Below are 15956 nucleotides of genomic sequence, written 5' to 3' on the forward strand. Positions count from 1 at the left end.
AGTGCAAGTATATCCTGCAGGTGAGATGGCAAGAGATAGAAAAATCCTGTGGAAAGATACCTGCACACTCACAGCTGCACAAACTGCCTCATTTTTATTTCATCAATCACTACTTAAACATTTCAATCAGCAGAAGATTGTAAATTCGATCTTCCAGGGAAATAATCTATTTTGAAAGGCAATAAAAGAGTGAAAAGGAAGGAGATAAGAAACAATGACAGTCGAAGAGATAATATAAAAGAAGGATTTTCTTGTCCAAGTATTAAGAATTTTTAAAATTGTACTGTATTGTCAATTCCTCTTGTATTGTATTGTATGGATTATATTGGTTAAAAAAAAAAAAAAAAAAAAAAAAAAAAAAAAGCTTGGTTTTGTTGATGTCTTAATCTCGGTGGGACCATCCAATCTCACACGTCCACGCAGCCACACACGGACACCTGTAAGCAAATTGCTGTACATGGAGCCTCTGATGGTTTTCCAGGCCAGGCTTGCTTTGCTCTATCCACAGCCAGTTGTATGCTACCGTTCAGACTGCTCATCACCAAACAGTCCATATCTAGGAGTAAGTTTATAATTCAGCCTCCTCTTAATAGTATAAACTACCCATTTGAACAAGAACAATAAAGTATTTTTCACAAGTTATGGGATCAATACGAACTTAATTTTTTTCACTATAAGCCTTCCTACCCTGGCTTCTGCCATTGTTTTGCAATCACGAAAAATGTGCATCCCAAGTAGCTCATTAATACTGGGGGGAAATGTCAGACAATAGGGCTGGAGAGGAGCGTGAGAGGTCAGCCCCTGCATGTCTGTCCCCTCCAGCCACTCCTGGCTGGGGCAGGAGCTTGTCCTCCAGCTCCTCTGACAGGGAATGATGCTGACCACGCTGCTACGGAAACCTCTTGTGCCAACATTAGGAAAGCTATGTTAGGCATGTTGCTGAAAGCAAGTTGTGTGCGTGCGTGTGTGTGAGGGTGAGTGTGCACACACGTGGCTTGTGCTGCTGAAAGCAGAATTAGTGCGAGCTGGTTCGGATGACGGGACTGGTCCAGGGCAGAGGAGCACTGTGTGGCCCCTAGTGTGCGCGCAGCCCCATTGTGATGTTTTCCGGACCCCTCCACTGGTCCCTGTGTGCTCTTCGCCCTGGCTGCCAGGGCACAGGTATGCGGGAGAAGGCAGCAGGCTGCTTTCTGCTCCCAACAGGAGCAGGGACAGGGACAGCTGCCCCCCACAGAGGGGCACAAGGTGCATCCACTGCCACACACCAGTGCTGGCTATCTGTGCTCATAGCTGTTAAACTTTTATGGATGGTCCAACCCGTGAAAAATCCCGCTGCACAGGTGGCACAATTCTGCAGCTTGCTTTTAAAAAGCATTTAAAATAGTCATCAAGAAGTTAAGCTCTTGCTAAAACTATTCATCGAGATCATGCCAGACAGCTTCTTTTCCTACAACATCAAAGCCAGGTGCTAATTTAATTTTAATCAAGAAAATAGGAGAGGTAATAGGTTCTGGCACCAAGTATTTTCATGAGAGCTTACTAAAACCACTAGAGAATTTGCTACCTCTCAAAGCCATTGATATCTGAGCTATGTCTTTATAAACAGGGCACAAATATTTACTGCTGTGGTTTACAAGATAAGGGCTAATAATTTAATATATAAAAAGACTTTTAACTAGAGTAATCAGAAATCCAGTGTAACCCTAGAGTGCTTTGTGTTACTGAAGCTTCGAAAGGTTTGACCCTCTAAGCGTTTGAATACCAGTGTATTTGCTAGTTTTGAAACACTGCATTTAACTTTTAGCAGCAATGAAACATCACCGTGTTTGCAGTATGTAATAGTGCCAACTGCCACTTGTGAGCCTATATAGTCATGGAAAGTATTATTTGGAACTCATTTGTACTGAAATATTCAAAGCAGTATCCAGGTGAAAGTCCACATTCACAACTGTGTCACAGAATTATTTAGTTTTGTGAACGTTTTACAAAAGATGAGTTAAGGCTTTGGTTGACAAGTGGCAACAGAAATTCATATCCAGCACGTTCCCCCCTAAAAAATCAGAAAAGCAAAGACTATCTAGTCTTGTACACTATGAATTATTGTATTTGTATATCATAGAATGTTTTTCGTATCTATTTCAAATGACTCTATTCTTAGCTGAATGCCTGTTAGTTCATTTGGTGCTGGAGAGGGTATTATAATGTTTGCTTGGCTTTTTAGCAAAATATTAAAAATTCAGCCAAGACCAGGAAATATAAAATAGAATACTTCTGCCCCTAGAATGCCACTAGTTAACCACTTGACTCATTTACTGACACTAATGCTAGTATATTTGCTCTATCATCTGTTTTAATATACTTTATAACTATTTGTTTTTAGCCTAACCTGCCCAATGTATATTAAAAATGCCTATATTCTGTTTCACTTTGGGACTAAACTATTGCTTTTTTTTCTTGGGAGAAATTTTAGAAAAGGTTGGTTTTGTCTCCTGCTTCAAAAGTAAAAAAAAAAAAAAAAAAAAGTATTTATTATATTTTTTGCATATGTTTCCATAAAATTCTCATAATCTTTTGTAAAGAAAGATGAAGAAATGGATTAAAGATTTTTAATATTTGAAAAGGTAAATAGAAATAATTTATTTGTAATATATTTCCATTTATTTATTGGTGTTCCCTTAATGCTTTGATGTGCACTATCATTTTGATTTAAACTGTATCTTTGTGAATTTCTTGGTTTTTTGGTTTGGTCTTTTTTTCAAGGAAAATGGTCAAATGCATATTTTAAGTAACTGGAATGTAAATCACTGGCCTACTTGCATTCCCAAATGTGATTTTTAAAATGTTTTTGATTTGAAACAAAAGACACAAATTTGAAAGCCTTTAGACAGAGGAGAGTGTTTTTATGGCTTAGCAATTTGGGTTTCCATAGGATTATCTATCTAGTTTGTGTGTGGACAGGAAAATGTAAATAGATTAATGTTTCCCATAATGTAAAAAGAGCAAATTAATAAAATAATTAATGCACTGCTTGTAAGAGCTGTGGGTTTTCAATGCAAATTTGCTCTCCCAGAACTGCTGAGGCATTTCATTTGATGTGGTCAAGGATAAAAGCACAAGAGGCAGAATGTTTCTCTTAAGCACTTACTGCTTAAGACCAATCCTGCAAAGTCTCATACGAAGAGTCCTGCTGAGCGCCCTGGAAGTGCTGGTCTGCACAGAGTTACTCACAAGCATAAATGTTGCCGTGATCAAGGCTTTGAGCCTTAGCAAAATCTTCAAAGGTACTTCTGCGCGGAGCCTGGCCAAACCCTGTTGAAGATGTCCGGAGTTACGCTGGGGACTTCAAAAGAAGCAGCGAGAAACCCCCAGCCTGCTTCTTTTTCCCCTTGCTGGTTCCCTTCATCTTGTGATTATCTCCAGCGATGGCTGAAACGCAGGGGGCAAAAGAGATCCCTGGCAGAGATAGCTGACTTTCCCTTCACTGAAGTCCTGCTTCCAGACTGGGTTTTTCCCAGTATGTGAAGTAAAGTCAGTCACCAGATCCCATATAAATCTGTCCTGGAAGATGATGTTCATGGCTCTACCAGCATTTAAACAGATTCTGATTCAGTCTATAGAGCCCAATAGTTATATTAATAGCATCCCAGTGCTGCACCATGTACCGTTTGCCCATGTTTAGACCCTCAGCACAGGAAGATCAGAAAGATTTCTGCCAGGGATTTACAGGCAGGGAAACTTCTTTTTAAAGGTTTATTATGACCAAGATAAAGGAATTTCTCTTCATCTCCTGGAATTTATGTTCTCATTGGTCACTGATAAACTGATACACCAGTAATGAAAAAAAAAAATTATTTTCGAAAACCTTTCTGAGGTGGCTGATATCTTTTTGTAATGAGAATAGATCAGAGGGCATAAAGTAACAGATATGTTTCAAGCTATTCTCTGGCAGAAGAATGAAGAAGTCCAGCCCATGGCTCATAGCCCTGCCTTTCATGCAAGCTTAAGGTAAACTTTATCCCTATTTATACTCAGTGTTCCCTTCCAAATCAAATCATGAGCCTTCCCCACAAGCATAGCTTGCTGTCAGTTTGTTTGCCAAGGTCTGTTCTCTCCTGCCAGACATTTATTTTTGCAGCATGCAATAGTCAAATAATAGATTTCAACCATCAGTTTGGAGCATGCTTGCCTATCAGATCTGTTGAGAGTTGGTGTTGACTTTGAGCTGATGTTTTTGATAACAATTAATAATAAAAACATTGACTGCTTTGCTGCTATTGGCATTTGTCGCTGGAATCTTACGTTTATACATGATTTGGAGTGCAGTCAACAAGTGAAGTTCTCCTTTCCCACTATGCATCACATAATGGGGTCGGGTGAGCCTCACCAGCCTCTGATGCGCAGGTGGGCTTGCACTACGCAAACCTGAGACCAGCACCCACAGATGAAACATACTGATCTCCTTTCCTTTTAGTCTGATGCTATGCCAGTGATCTAAAAAAAATTGCTGTCCCGCCACAGAAAGCTCATTCACAATCATCTTCCCTTCCTGGCGCTTGCATACGCAGCGGGGAGGTTTTTGCAGCTCCTGTTCTGCGCTGCTGCTTGGCTGCTGTTGTAGCAGGAGAAGGTAGCTGCTATCACTCAATTCATCAGGATGCATTTGGATGCCAGCTGCAAAACATGACGTGACTGGCCTTTTCAGCCAGCGGTCAGGCGTTCCCACGCTTGGGTCCCATCGGCGGGCAGCACCCTTTTCGGAAGCGCGGGCAAATACAGCGGGTCTGTGAGTCACGCACCCAATCTGCAGCGAGACAAAGGGACGAGAAAAGGAGCAGGGCTTCCTGGTAATTGTATTTTTCATGGTTCTCTTCACTGATCCAGTAACAATATAATTGTAGAAATTAGAGACAGAAAAACTCTGCTGGGGCATTGTGTTAACACTCTGCCAGCTCCAGATTGTGATCTACCAAGCTGTGGCAGGTAAGTCATCACCTCCCCAGCTGTGCTCCACCCAGGGGGAAAAAAAAACAACACATGAAAGGAGAAAAAAAAGATATATTAAAAAACAAGCTGAGCTGTCACACTGCCACCACCTATTATGGGCGACTCTGGGTGCAGAGGCCTTCATCATATCGACTCTGCACTGAACAATCCTCCTGGCGGGGTGCCGGGTTTTTCCTCATTTTTAGCCAAGCAGAATGGAAGCAATTACGGATTTTGCCAGCTCTATTCAAAGAGGAGAAAGACTGGAGCATTACGGAGCCCCCAGAGAAGGCAAACGCTGCACGGCCCCAGAGCCGCACTGACAGTGCCACTCCACCACGTTGCAAAGCTGTCAAAGCTGCGGGCAAGGGGACGAGCCTTGCCTAGAGTTAACAAAAAGCAGTAGGACAGAGTGTGAAAGATGTTTTCTAGGTATCAAATGTCTCACTGAGGTAAGATAAGCCACTTGGGTAAACAGCTGTGTGCTGAGGCAAACTTCGTCGTTTGGAGACTGTAACTGGGGAGCCGAGATGTTGAGTAGCAAAAGGTAACCCCTTCCGATGTAACTAACCTATTTCTGCCGTGGGAATGCCCAGCCTATTCCTTTCCTCTGGCTTTTAACTAGAGAATAATGAAAGTTATGTCTTTAAAACAGTATGGCCTGTTTTTTCTTCTTGTACTGGCTATTGGTGCTCAAAACTGCAATCTGGAACCACTCAGTGCGCGTGTGCTCAGCGACGGATTGCTGCAGTCCTTGAACAGAACTGCGATCGTCCCTGCTGGTGTTGCGTGCGCTCCAGAAAGTATGTAGCGCTGAGATGTTAATGCATTGCATGAGCTGGGCTATGTTATTTGTCATCTTATAGCATGTTCTTTTCTCTTTTCTTTTTTGAATAAGAATCTGTCACAATAACTCACTATGCTCTAGTCATTTTGCCAGTCTTGGGAAGAAAACTTTCCTACCACCTGAAAAAACAAAAAACAAAAAAACAAAAAACAAAAAAAAACTATTGGAACTTCTTCAATTTGTAGATAGTTTTGGCAAATCATGGCTTCACTAGGCCTACGGGGGCGGGGAGGGGGAAACAAAGATAACTGATGCACTTCAGCACATGTCATTACTCATCTCTCCACACAAAATTTGACAGTGAAAGGGAAAAAAGTGGTACCGGAGTGAAATGAGCACTGAGAGCACAGGCCACCAGTGGCCCTAAGAAAGGAGGAAAGCTGGAGGAAGGAGAGGGACTTGGCAGAAGAGCCTGGATACCACCAAGTTCATCCGTGACCAAAGCATTTGCTATCACAATCTGTAGAGACAGCTGAAGGGGGATATTCCTTCCCATCTTGGAGTGACGTTTCATCAAACAGTTTCTAAATATCCGACATCCCTTCCCAGTGCCTCAGTGCCGCATAACCACAATTTCCACCATTCTATTTGCAAGCCTCCGATGTGCCAGGGCAGCATCATGCTCTCAAGGACCCCCTGGGACCCAGCTGAGGGCAGGGGAGATGCAAGTCCCTGGACAACACTGGGGCTTGCATGGGGCAGGGTTTTGTCACACACTACTGAAATGACACCAACTCTAGGGCAACGTGATATGGATTTAACAGAAATAACATAACCCAAAAGTTCATGGCTGTTACTTCCATGAAGCAAGCCATCATGGTGGTAAAGAAGAGTCGGAAAGGGTGAGTCTTGTTGTCATCTCGCTAGCAACTGTTTTAATCCAGCATGAACACCAGTGTTTGATTTTTAGTGAAGTTATCCAGTTGCATTTGCAGTGTTGGGAGAGAAAGGAGACTTCACCCCAGGCTAATTGCCAGCTATGACATGTAGCCAGGGCATAAAGACAAACCTTTAGCAGCTGCAAAGGAAACAGGTCTGTTTGTCAATCTCCCAGTGAACACAAAGAGCTATGCCTAAAACACCTGAATTTTAAGTCATAATCCTATGCGAGAGGATCCTATGACCTTGCTCACTGCCCTGACTCACCACATAGTAAATACTGCTGTGATTTTTAAAAATGTACAAACTTCCATCAATGAAGCCGTATGACTACATATAACAAATAGCGTATTTGATAAATAGACACAATGTATTAATCTGAAAGACTTTATTAAGTACTCTTTTGTATTACTAACCTAATGTTTCAACTGACAACGAGAGGTTTCCTTTTGTTTACATCTTTCCTGGCAATAGCATCATGACAACTGCAGCCTGTCTGCAAGAATGCACGTGGACCTGGGAACCCAGCCATACGTTAGCAAACTGCACTGTACTCCATGCGTTTCTCGTCCGTTGCTTAATAGCCTTGTGCTTGTATACAAAAGAGTAAAAAAGCTACTTGTGTGCAGTACCGCGTTCGTTGCAATGATTCATGTCAATCAGTTTCTCCCAAGCAATGCTGAGATTTCAGGTGGGAAGCAGCCCACCCTCCGTACTTGGCCTCTCTGAGCTAAAATACATCCTAGCAGAAGGCAGGGAATAAAATCAGGAAACCAAGCCAAAACAAAGAAAACCTGTTGAAGCATGCAGAGCTTGTCATTAAAGTGTAATCCAAGCAAATTTTGTTTGTCAACAGTTGCATGAGCCAATATAACTATATTCTGAAGTTGTTTTTAACTGGAAATGTTTTTTTCATGTCAAGTAGCACGTGTGAGCTTAACGCTAATGGTCCAAGGCCTTCCCAAGTGTCAAGCGAGTGCGATGCAGGTGCTGTTTCAGTGTCCATGCCACATGCACTACCTGTAGTCCCCATTGCCCCAGTCTCTCAGGCAAGTGACAGTGGAGGTGCCGCTGTGTGGGAGCTTCCCATCATGGTGCGTCCCTCGTTCATGCAGTAAGAGGACACTGTGCTGTAGGAGCCATGTGTTTTCCGCTTTACCTTGCACTGATGCCAACTCAGAAACCCCACCAGAGCAGGGTGAACAAATTTGTTAAACACCAATATTTACACTCACCTGGGACAGAGGTTTAGCTTTCAACTCATCCATCTTTTGTTCAATTAAATTTACAACTCAGCTATCTCTCCCTATCCAAGTTTTTCAATGGACAACATGAAATTCTGCTCTTGCACCTCAGGAGCCAGTGTACTATATATTTGCTCTGGACTTTCAGTGTTGTAACTGGGAGCAGAAGTTAAATCCATTTTTTCTTCTTCTCTCAAAAGGTCAAGGAAACATGAAACTGCAAAAGTCTAATTCTTCTCTGTGTCACATTTGCGTAAGCCCAGAGGGCAACATGGCAATGGTATTTTCAATGCTTCCCCCCCCCCCGCCTTTTCAATACACAGTCCTTGGGACATCTGGTGACAACTCACACAGTAACACACTAACTCTCACATTGCTCCTTCTAAGAAGTTGTTTCTGATGAATATTGACAGCACCTGAAAGGATCCCAGCCCCTGCGGCACATTTGTGACAAGCAGGGGGACGAGCAGGGGGCTCTATCACAAGGCTTGGCTTCATCGCGGGTTTTCTGGTTCCGGTGCTGCACGGTCACAATCCACAATCCTGGGCACATGTATGCATGGTTATTGTTAAATTCTAAATATCATAAGCAGATATTCAGCATGATTTAATATCCCTATTAGTGTGCCTCTATAGCCTCAACTAGAGAAGCTGTGCTGTACTGGGCTGAACACTGTGCAAATATTGATGGTTTCTGTCTTGCAGTGTTTAAAATCCAAGAAGGTGCCCTGCACCAGAGCTCTCTGCTATGATTTTGTTATTTGTCTTTGTAAATGAATTGTATGATTTAAAGCATCATAAATGAGCACATCCTTTCTTTTGCCACTACTAGGAGAGCAATTACTTTACAAATAGCTGTGAAGGCAAAGTCCTATACCTAAAGACTTTATCATCCTGACCAAGAATTAGTCTTTTGATATAAACCCAATACCTTTTCTGCAGCTGTGATATACTACAATAAAATATGATCTCACCGTTCCCAAACCCTTGCCAGGTAACAATGATTCAGCACGAGCAGGGCAAGGCGTTGCTTTGCTGCTCCTGAATGGGGACACGCTGTCAGGTAAACTCACTCTAAGCCTGAATGGAAGAGGCTGCTCCCAAAGCCGCCCCACTGATAAGCAGTAGTGGCTGTGGAGAAACCCACAGCGGGAATCAGGTAAGTTAACATTACATGTGTATATAGTATGGACAGATGTTATAGGAATGGCTTTTGGCCCAACACCAAGTGTGCAAGGCGGCTGCAAGCGCCTTGTAGAGGGTGCTGGTGTTTGGAAAGGAAATGACAGCTTCCACAGCTGCGAGTGTCAGCACTGGCACACAGCTTGGCTATACCCGTCCTCAGGTGAGGATAAAACCTCTGCAAGGGGGTCAGGAGCTGCACTGGCCCTCCGAGTACAGCCAGGCACCGCTGCCATCCATCATGCAAGCGTAACTCCTCCATAGTTCAAAGGCAAAGTTTCAAAAGACTTGTTATTCCCCAGGGTGCACTGAAGATTTATGTACTGTCACCTACCCAGGCAGTGGGAGATGTTTACTGGTCTCCTGTGTTGGCTGAGCTCAGGGAGCAGTAATGTGATTACAACACTTGTGTGCTCAGAAACACTTTCTGGCACTTCGTATCTCCTTGCCTGATCTCCAGGACAGCTCACCAGTGTCAAAAAAAAAAAAAAAGAAAAAAACAAAAAACAAAAAACCGAAACAAAACACCACCCAGATCCAAACCATCTGAGCTGTGGGTCCAGAAGCATCTCTTGCATTCCCCTTCTCCCCTGCCATTGCAGTCGTCAGTTTCATACATTATACCTGTTCTCCCCACAAGCCTTATCCCATCTGGGGGCAGGAAGAGGCTTAGGGGTTTCACCTGCAGACAAGGTTATACCTGCTAATGTGGGTGCGCACGTGGAAGGGTGGTCTCACACCACCACCACGTTGCTTGCCACAGCACTTCAACAAGAGCCAGAAACTGAGATTTCAGCTCTCACACTGCCCCACACAGGGAAGCTCGTACCTTTTTATTGCTGCCCCCACCGCTGTACGCACACACCTCTGGGCCACTGCCAGCGCTTCAGCCCATGCTGTGCAAACACTGCTGTGCCCTTTCTCTGCACAGAGTAACAACAGTGCAGCCCTCGTTCCCCACTCCTAGGGGCAATGCCGTGGGCACCCAGCGGCAACTACAGACGGTCTCCCAAGGTCTGGTTAATGTTTCAGCAGTCACTCATCACAGCTTGCACTTTGAGCCGTATACAGCGTGTTATTGGCGATCCTGGTGTTTATAGGTTTGTTTCCACCGACCAGTTGGGTGCTTTCTCTTTTTTAAGAGGAGGTTGACACCAGAAATCTCATGTCGTGGCAAAGCACCTGATTTGCACCCACACCAGTGAAAAACCAGTAGGTGCTCTGCAATCAGAGTAACCTTGATTTTCACAGACTTTGGGGTTTTTTTGCACGTGAGAAAAGGCTGCAGCACCACCGGACGCCTTGTGAACAGCCGACAGGGCAAAGTTCTTGTTTCCTTTGTAGTGAAAAAGTTCAGGGCCGGATTTTGATTATCATGAGGAGTAGTAAAGTACACAGAGCAGAGATCGTGCATTGGGTAAGAACTATCACCGAGGTGACAAAGCCAAACAGGAACAGCAAAACAAACTCGTGCCCAGCTGAGGCAGCACTGCCCCACATTCTGGTGCATGCAGTCCTATACCTGTGCAGCACATGCGGCTTACAAAAAATGCTGGGCCATGCTCTGGATGCAGCACAGCCTCCCCTGGCATGGCACAGCACTGTCACAGGGCTGCCAGGGGAGTCCTGACAGGGTGGCTGGGTGACAGAGGGCTCATGCTGCCCTTTTGACAGCTTTCCTCAACATGCAAATTAAAGTAAATCAGGTGAAGTACCAAAGTCCAGTATCATGTCACTTGGCTTGCACACCAAAACAAAAAAAAAAAGGGGGGGGGGGGGGGGAGAAAAAGAGGGGGGGGTGCTCTGGGGGGCGGAAACACAGGGGAGGGATCTCTATTTTGATTTTTTAGCAGGATCTGCTACCCTGAGCCACGGTTAAGATGTAATGCAGAGTTGTTTCAAATGTGGTGATGGATGTACTCCCACGCTACACCCAACCAGCCCCTTTACAAGGGTTTGAATATTCTTCTACAAGTCTGGGAAAGAGGAAAATACACATTTTACACAAAATTAAAGTCCTGCCTGACAGCTCCCCAGCTGTGGGCTGTGCCCCTGCTGTGTTGTTGCTGCGTTCTGCCTTGCTTGGTCTCCGGCAGCCTTGGCTCCCCTCAAGGTTCCCAAAGAAATTGTTTTGTCTCTTACCATCAGACTCAGCCAACCCCGTGCAAATATCCCCCAACCCACAAAAGTCATGGGGATTTAGAGGTGAAACATGAATGTTACAGTCGCGCTGTGGCTGTTTGGAGAAAAGCGCAGCCAAAGGACCCAGCTTGCAGGCTCTGCTTGTAAATGCCACCGGCCTACACTAGAAGAGATCTGGAAAAATCTCACCGCTCCAGGCTTGCACAACTGGGCGGCGAGCAGAGAGGGTTAGAAGCCGTGGGAACTGGCAGCAGGGTGACACAGGAGAGCGTCCGGACTGCCCAACTATTCAGCTGCAATTCAGCAACCGAGAGTTGCAGCAAGAGCTATCATCTTCCCCCCTCCCCTCCAGCCCTGCAAAACATTCCCTCTCCTAGAAATTTGCATAAGCCTGTGTACATTTCCTGCAGTCCTTGGGCGACGGACAGAGTTGTGGTTCAGCAATTTACTGGATCAAAGGCAGATTATGATCCTATTGCCGGAACAGTTAGTTTTTTACACGTGGGCTTTTTAGATATCATTTCTTAAAGATCAGACTCTGAGGTATCCCAGAGAAACGAGTTTAGGCAAACTACATTGCTGAGGAGCAGGAAGCATTGTTTATTCTTTTCCTTACGCATAATCAAAAGGTCTGTCAGGGCCTTCTCAGAAACCCGTGGCTCTCGTCCCGCACCCAACCAGCGCTGACTGGCCACAGTTTAATCCCCAAGGTGGGTCCGCCTGACTGCCTTGCAGCAGGGGATTTCCTAGGGCAGGAAGCGTGTCCCGCAGGGAGGGAGGCAGGCTCAGCCAGCTATTCCTTCAATGGCAGAAAGGGCCGAGCTGCAGCTTTTACAAGCGCCTTGCATTGTGATTTCTCCACTCTCCGTCCAGGCCCCGGCAGCTGGAGAGGAAGCAGTGTGTAATTAGCCCCAGGTGGAGGGAGCAGCTCCAGCTCTGCAACAGCAGCTCCCTGCACCCTGCCAAGGGAGCCCGCGGGCGCTGGGGAAGGCGTCTGGGGCAGCCCGCTTCAGCCCAGACTGGCTAGCAAACATAGAGAGGGCTGGCATAAGGCACGGATTAAAGGCAAATCTTTAGGGAAGGAAGAGGATCCGCAGTCAAACTTCCCCTGAGCTCACAAAGCATCCCGGAGCGGCAGGGTCACACCACCGTGAGTCACGTCTGCCAGGCAGGGAGAGGCTGGCTGCTGTGGGCATCAGCTGGTGCACGCTCTCCTCCTCGCTCCTCAGACCCTGCCGAGGGAAACCTCAGCTTCTGTGTCACAGCATTTGAGAGGAAAGGAAAGGAAATTTCTCACAGCAGAAATACCTGTTGCTTATCAGTGTAAATAGGAGGGAAAATAATGCTACCCGTTAAACCTCTGTGTGTGCTGCTTACTCAACTTGAAGTTGCCACTCCAGAGGAAGCCCGGAAGGTGGTGCTGGCTGTTGGCATACTCCCCAGCTGGGCTTGGCGTGCTGCCCTCCCCGAGACCACCAGCACCCTCCTGGCCTGGGGACCTGCACCACTGCCACTGCTCCCACACTCACATCCAGGTGAAGGAATCAGGTGTTGCAGGACAGAGTGGGAACTCTCCAATGGAGAGACTGGAATGCCCATGTTCCCACCACCTCCTCCCAGGGTCCCAAAGAGACGGTAGAGGATGCCAGTCTCCCTTCAGAGGGTGACTGCGATATTCCCCCTGCCCCAAGTGTCGTGGACACAGTAAGTGATAAATAAGACCAGGTGTCTCTCAAAGACCCACAACACATCTATTATTTTACCAACGCGGCAATGAAGGAGGCCTTCCGCATCTAAGCAGCCTCCAGAAACTTGGAGAAAGCCCCCGGCGCCAGGGTAGCCGATCCAGTGACAAGTGCCAGCAGGCAAGGAGATGAAGTTGGCTGAAGCTGCTTGTGGCAGGATGGAGGGAGCAGGGGGTCAAGAAGGCCTGGTCTGGTAGAGGAAGGGAGGTAGAGGGACTGGTAGCTTTACAACAGACAGTATGTGCCTTGCAGATGTAAATCTATACACTAAAGAGAGTATTTACAGGAGGTTTTTTCCATGTATCAACAGCTAACAGAGACTTTTGAGGAAGCCCTTGGAAAAAGTTGGCAGCACATCACTGGAAATACCTTGGCTGAACGCAAGCCAGCTGAATTTAGCATGAAGAATGAGTTACAGCAGCAACTGCCTCAGCAGTGTTTAATACGATAACCTGAACTAACCTTTTAGTCCAGGTTGGCAGAGGAACGTCTGCTTCACACCTCGCCTAGTGGGACATCTGCCTTCAGAAGGGCCGTGGCAGCAGAGGCCAGCGTGCATGCTGAAACCAGAAACGCCATCAACTCAAAACTAAAAACAATCCTTTCTGGTTTTAAAATGCCCAACAGATTTTGTTACTAATTGCTTCTCTCTTCGGCTTACCCATGTCACAGCACAGAAAGCAGAAGTTTGAAAAAAAGTCAAGCTATCTCTGCAGGGAAGATGTGCTTTCTCTAGTGAACAGAAGCTGATCTGTTTGCATCAGAGCAAGATCTGCTCTTGTGGTTAGTTTAGTGGGGTAGCAAGGATCAGATGACTTTCAAAACAGTATAAAACTAGTCAAAATAATCTCTAACCTATTTAAATGGAGTATGCATATTATGTAAGCATTCTCAAGTCAAACAGGGAGAGAGATGATGGAGAGTTCAAACAATGAATGATACTAGAAATACAAAAGAAAACAAAATAAGACATTCAACACAAGGTCAGGCAATCAGAACACTGCAGACTGGAAAAGGAAGTGAAATTACAGGCTCTGGCAAAAACAGCTGAATGCTTACTCAGGAAAATTACAAAACTGTTGTGATCCTTACCATCAGTTATGTGTCTGCTATTCAGAACAATTTCCAAGACAAGCAACACAAATTCATAAAAGCAAGCTGGAGGACATCACATTCTTCCCACAATTGGTCAAGTGATTTTGGGGGTTTTTTTTAGTATCAATTCCAGGACCCATATATGTATGGTGTCCTTACTAGGTTATATATATATATGTCCAGGTAAAATCTATAAGCTGATGGCAAATTATGATCAAGATTGTCTTCTCCATCAACAGCTTCTAAAGGAGAGGTCAAAAGGCTGAAACCCCCAGCCAAGCACTAAAATCTATTCACCAATCAACAGAAAACAATTTTGCTCCCGCAAAAGAGCTAGAGCACTAGAGGCAAAGTTGAGACAGGAAAAAAGACTTGGTTTATGCTGAAACTAGATAAGACACATCAGTTAAAGAAACCAAATGGTTTATCCCTAATGTAAGCCGCTCTGGCCTAAAGTGCTTGTTTGTAGGGGAGGAAGCAGCAGCAAGCTTGAAGTGTATGACACATCATTTCCCAAAGAGCTATTAGACTGTAGGGACTTCAGAGGTGGGACCAAACATTTTCTGTATATTTATTGAATACCATACTGGTAAAACTACAGGCGTCACAGCTGGGAATTATTTCCTTACTACTGATAAAAATGAATATTCCCATAAAGAAGCTGAGCCCTGCCAACCTGTGAAATGTCACTGATGGAAAAGGTCCAGGAACACTGGCCAGGGCAGTATTTCCCCAGCAGTGTGACAACAGTGCAGAGAGGGAGAGACTGAGAGAAGCCACGCAAACATACACACCCACAGCAAAACCCACAGCACTGGGATCGACCTGCTCTTGCTACAGACAGGCTGATCCTCTTCATCCTCAGCTGAATGATGCAATGAAAGGCTCACAACAAAAACCATGTGCAGTGTTTATATATGCCCAGACAAGAGTTCTTTGCTCCAAGAGGATCACATGTGACACACCTACAGACGGGGCTCATTGCCCAGAGCAGGCACTGGCGAGGCTGCAATTAGAGAAAGCAGCCACAGTCCTGGTCTGTGGTCCCAGAGAAGCTGTCCAAGAATAAACAGGGTTAGATAGTTGTCAGCTGCACTCATTCAACCGACAAGCTGCCACCTGCCCCCTGGTTAAATCACTGATTCAAAACACCGCTACCTGTGTGCATGTTTACAGGTTTATTATGCATTTGTGTAAGCAGATGGACAATCAACACTTCGTCAGTAGAAACACCTGAAATTTGGCAGAAACCCTGCTATCCAGTGGAATAGGGATTAGCTGGGAGACAGATGTGACTTAATATCTGCATCAGCTTCAGGAAGCGTGATTCATATTACACAGTGAGGCAGCATTGCAGTGCTATAAAGCGCTGTGAAGTGTATCTGTTGTTCCAAGCTACCCTAGTCTGCAAGCCTGTGTAGCAAGACTTGTGATGCTTGCCAGTTTTAGTCCCAGACCCAATGCCTCAGAGCTGAAGGCATCAGAAAGCTTCAGAAAGAAAAGGGAGTTTTAAGGCAAGTAAAGCCAGTTTCAAAGGGAAAGGTGAGCAAAATGGCTAAATGCCACAGCTTTGAGCTGTCAGAAGCATGCAAAATTTAGATGGAGAAAGTAGCCTGAGTTTTGACTTCGTATAGCTGGCGTCACTTCATTTGAGTTTCTGTGTGTGCAGAACTCCAGGCACTCATTGTCGTGATAGGGACCGGAATAGACACTGAACCACATACAGCACACGTGGATGCAATTATTATGTCTGGAGCAGCAACAACTTTAAGTGCCGTTTTGCTAGAAAGAGTAGCTAATCTAATCTCTTCTCCTTCAGTCTGAACACTGCAATTCATG

Source organism: Pterocles gutturalis, unplaced genomic scaffold (assembly GCF_000699245.1).
Source record: "Pterocles gutturalis isolate BGI_N339 unplaced genomic scaffold, ASM69924v1 scaffold48664, whole genome shotgun sequence".
Classification (NCBI taxonomy): domain Eukaryota; kingdom Metazoa; phylum Chordata; class Aves; order Pterocliformes; family Pteroclidae; genus Pterocles; species Pterocles gutturalis.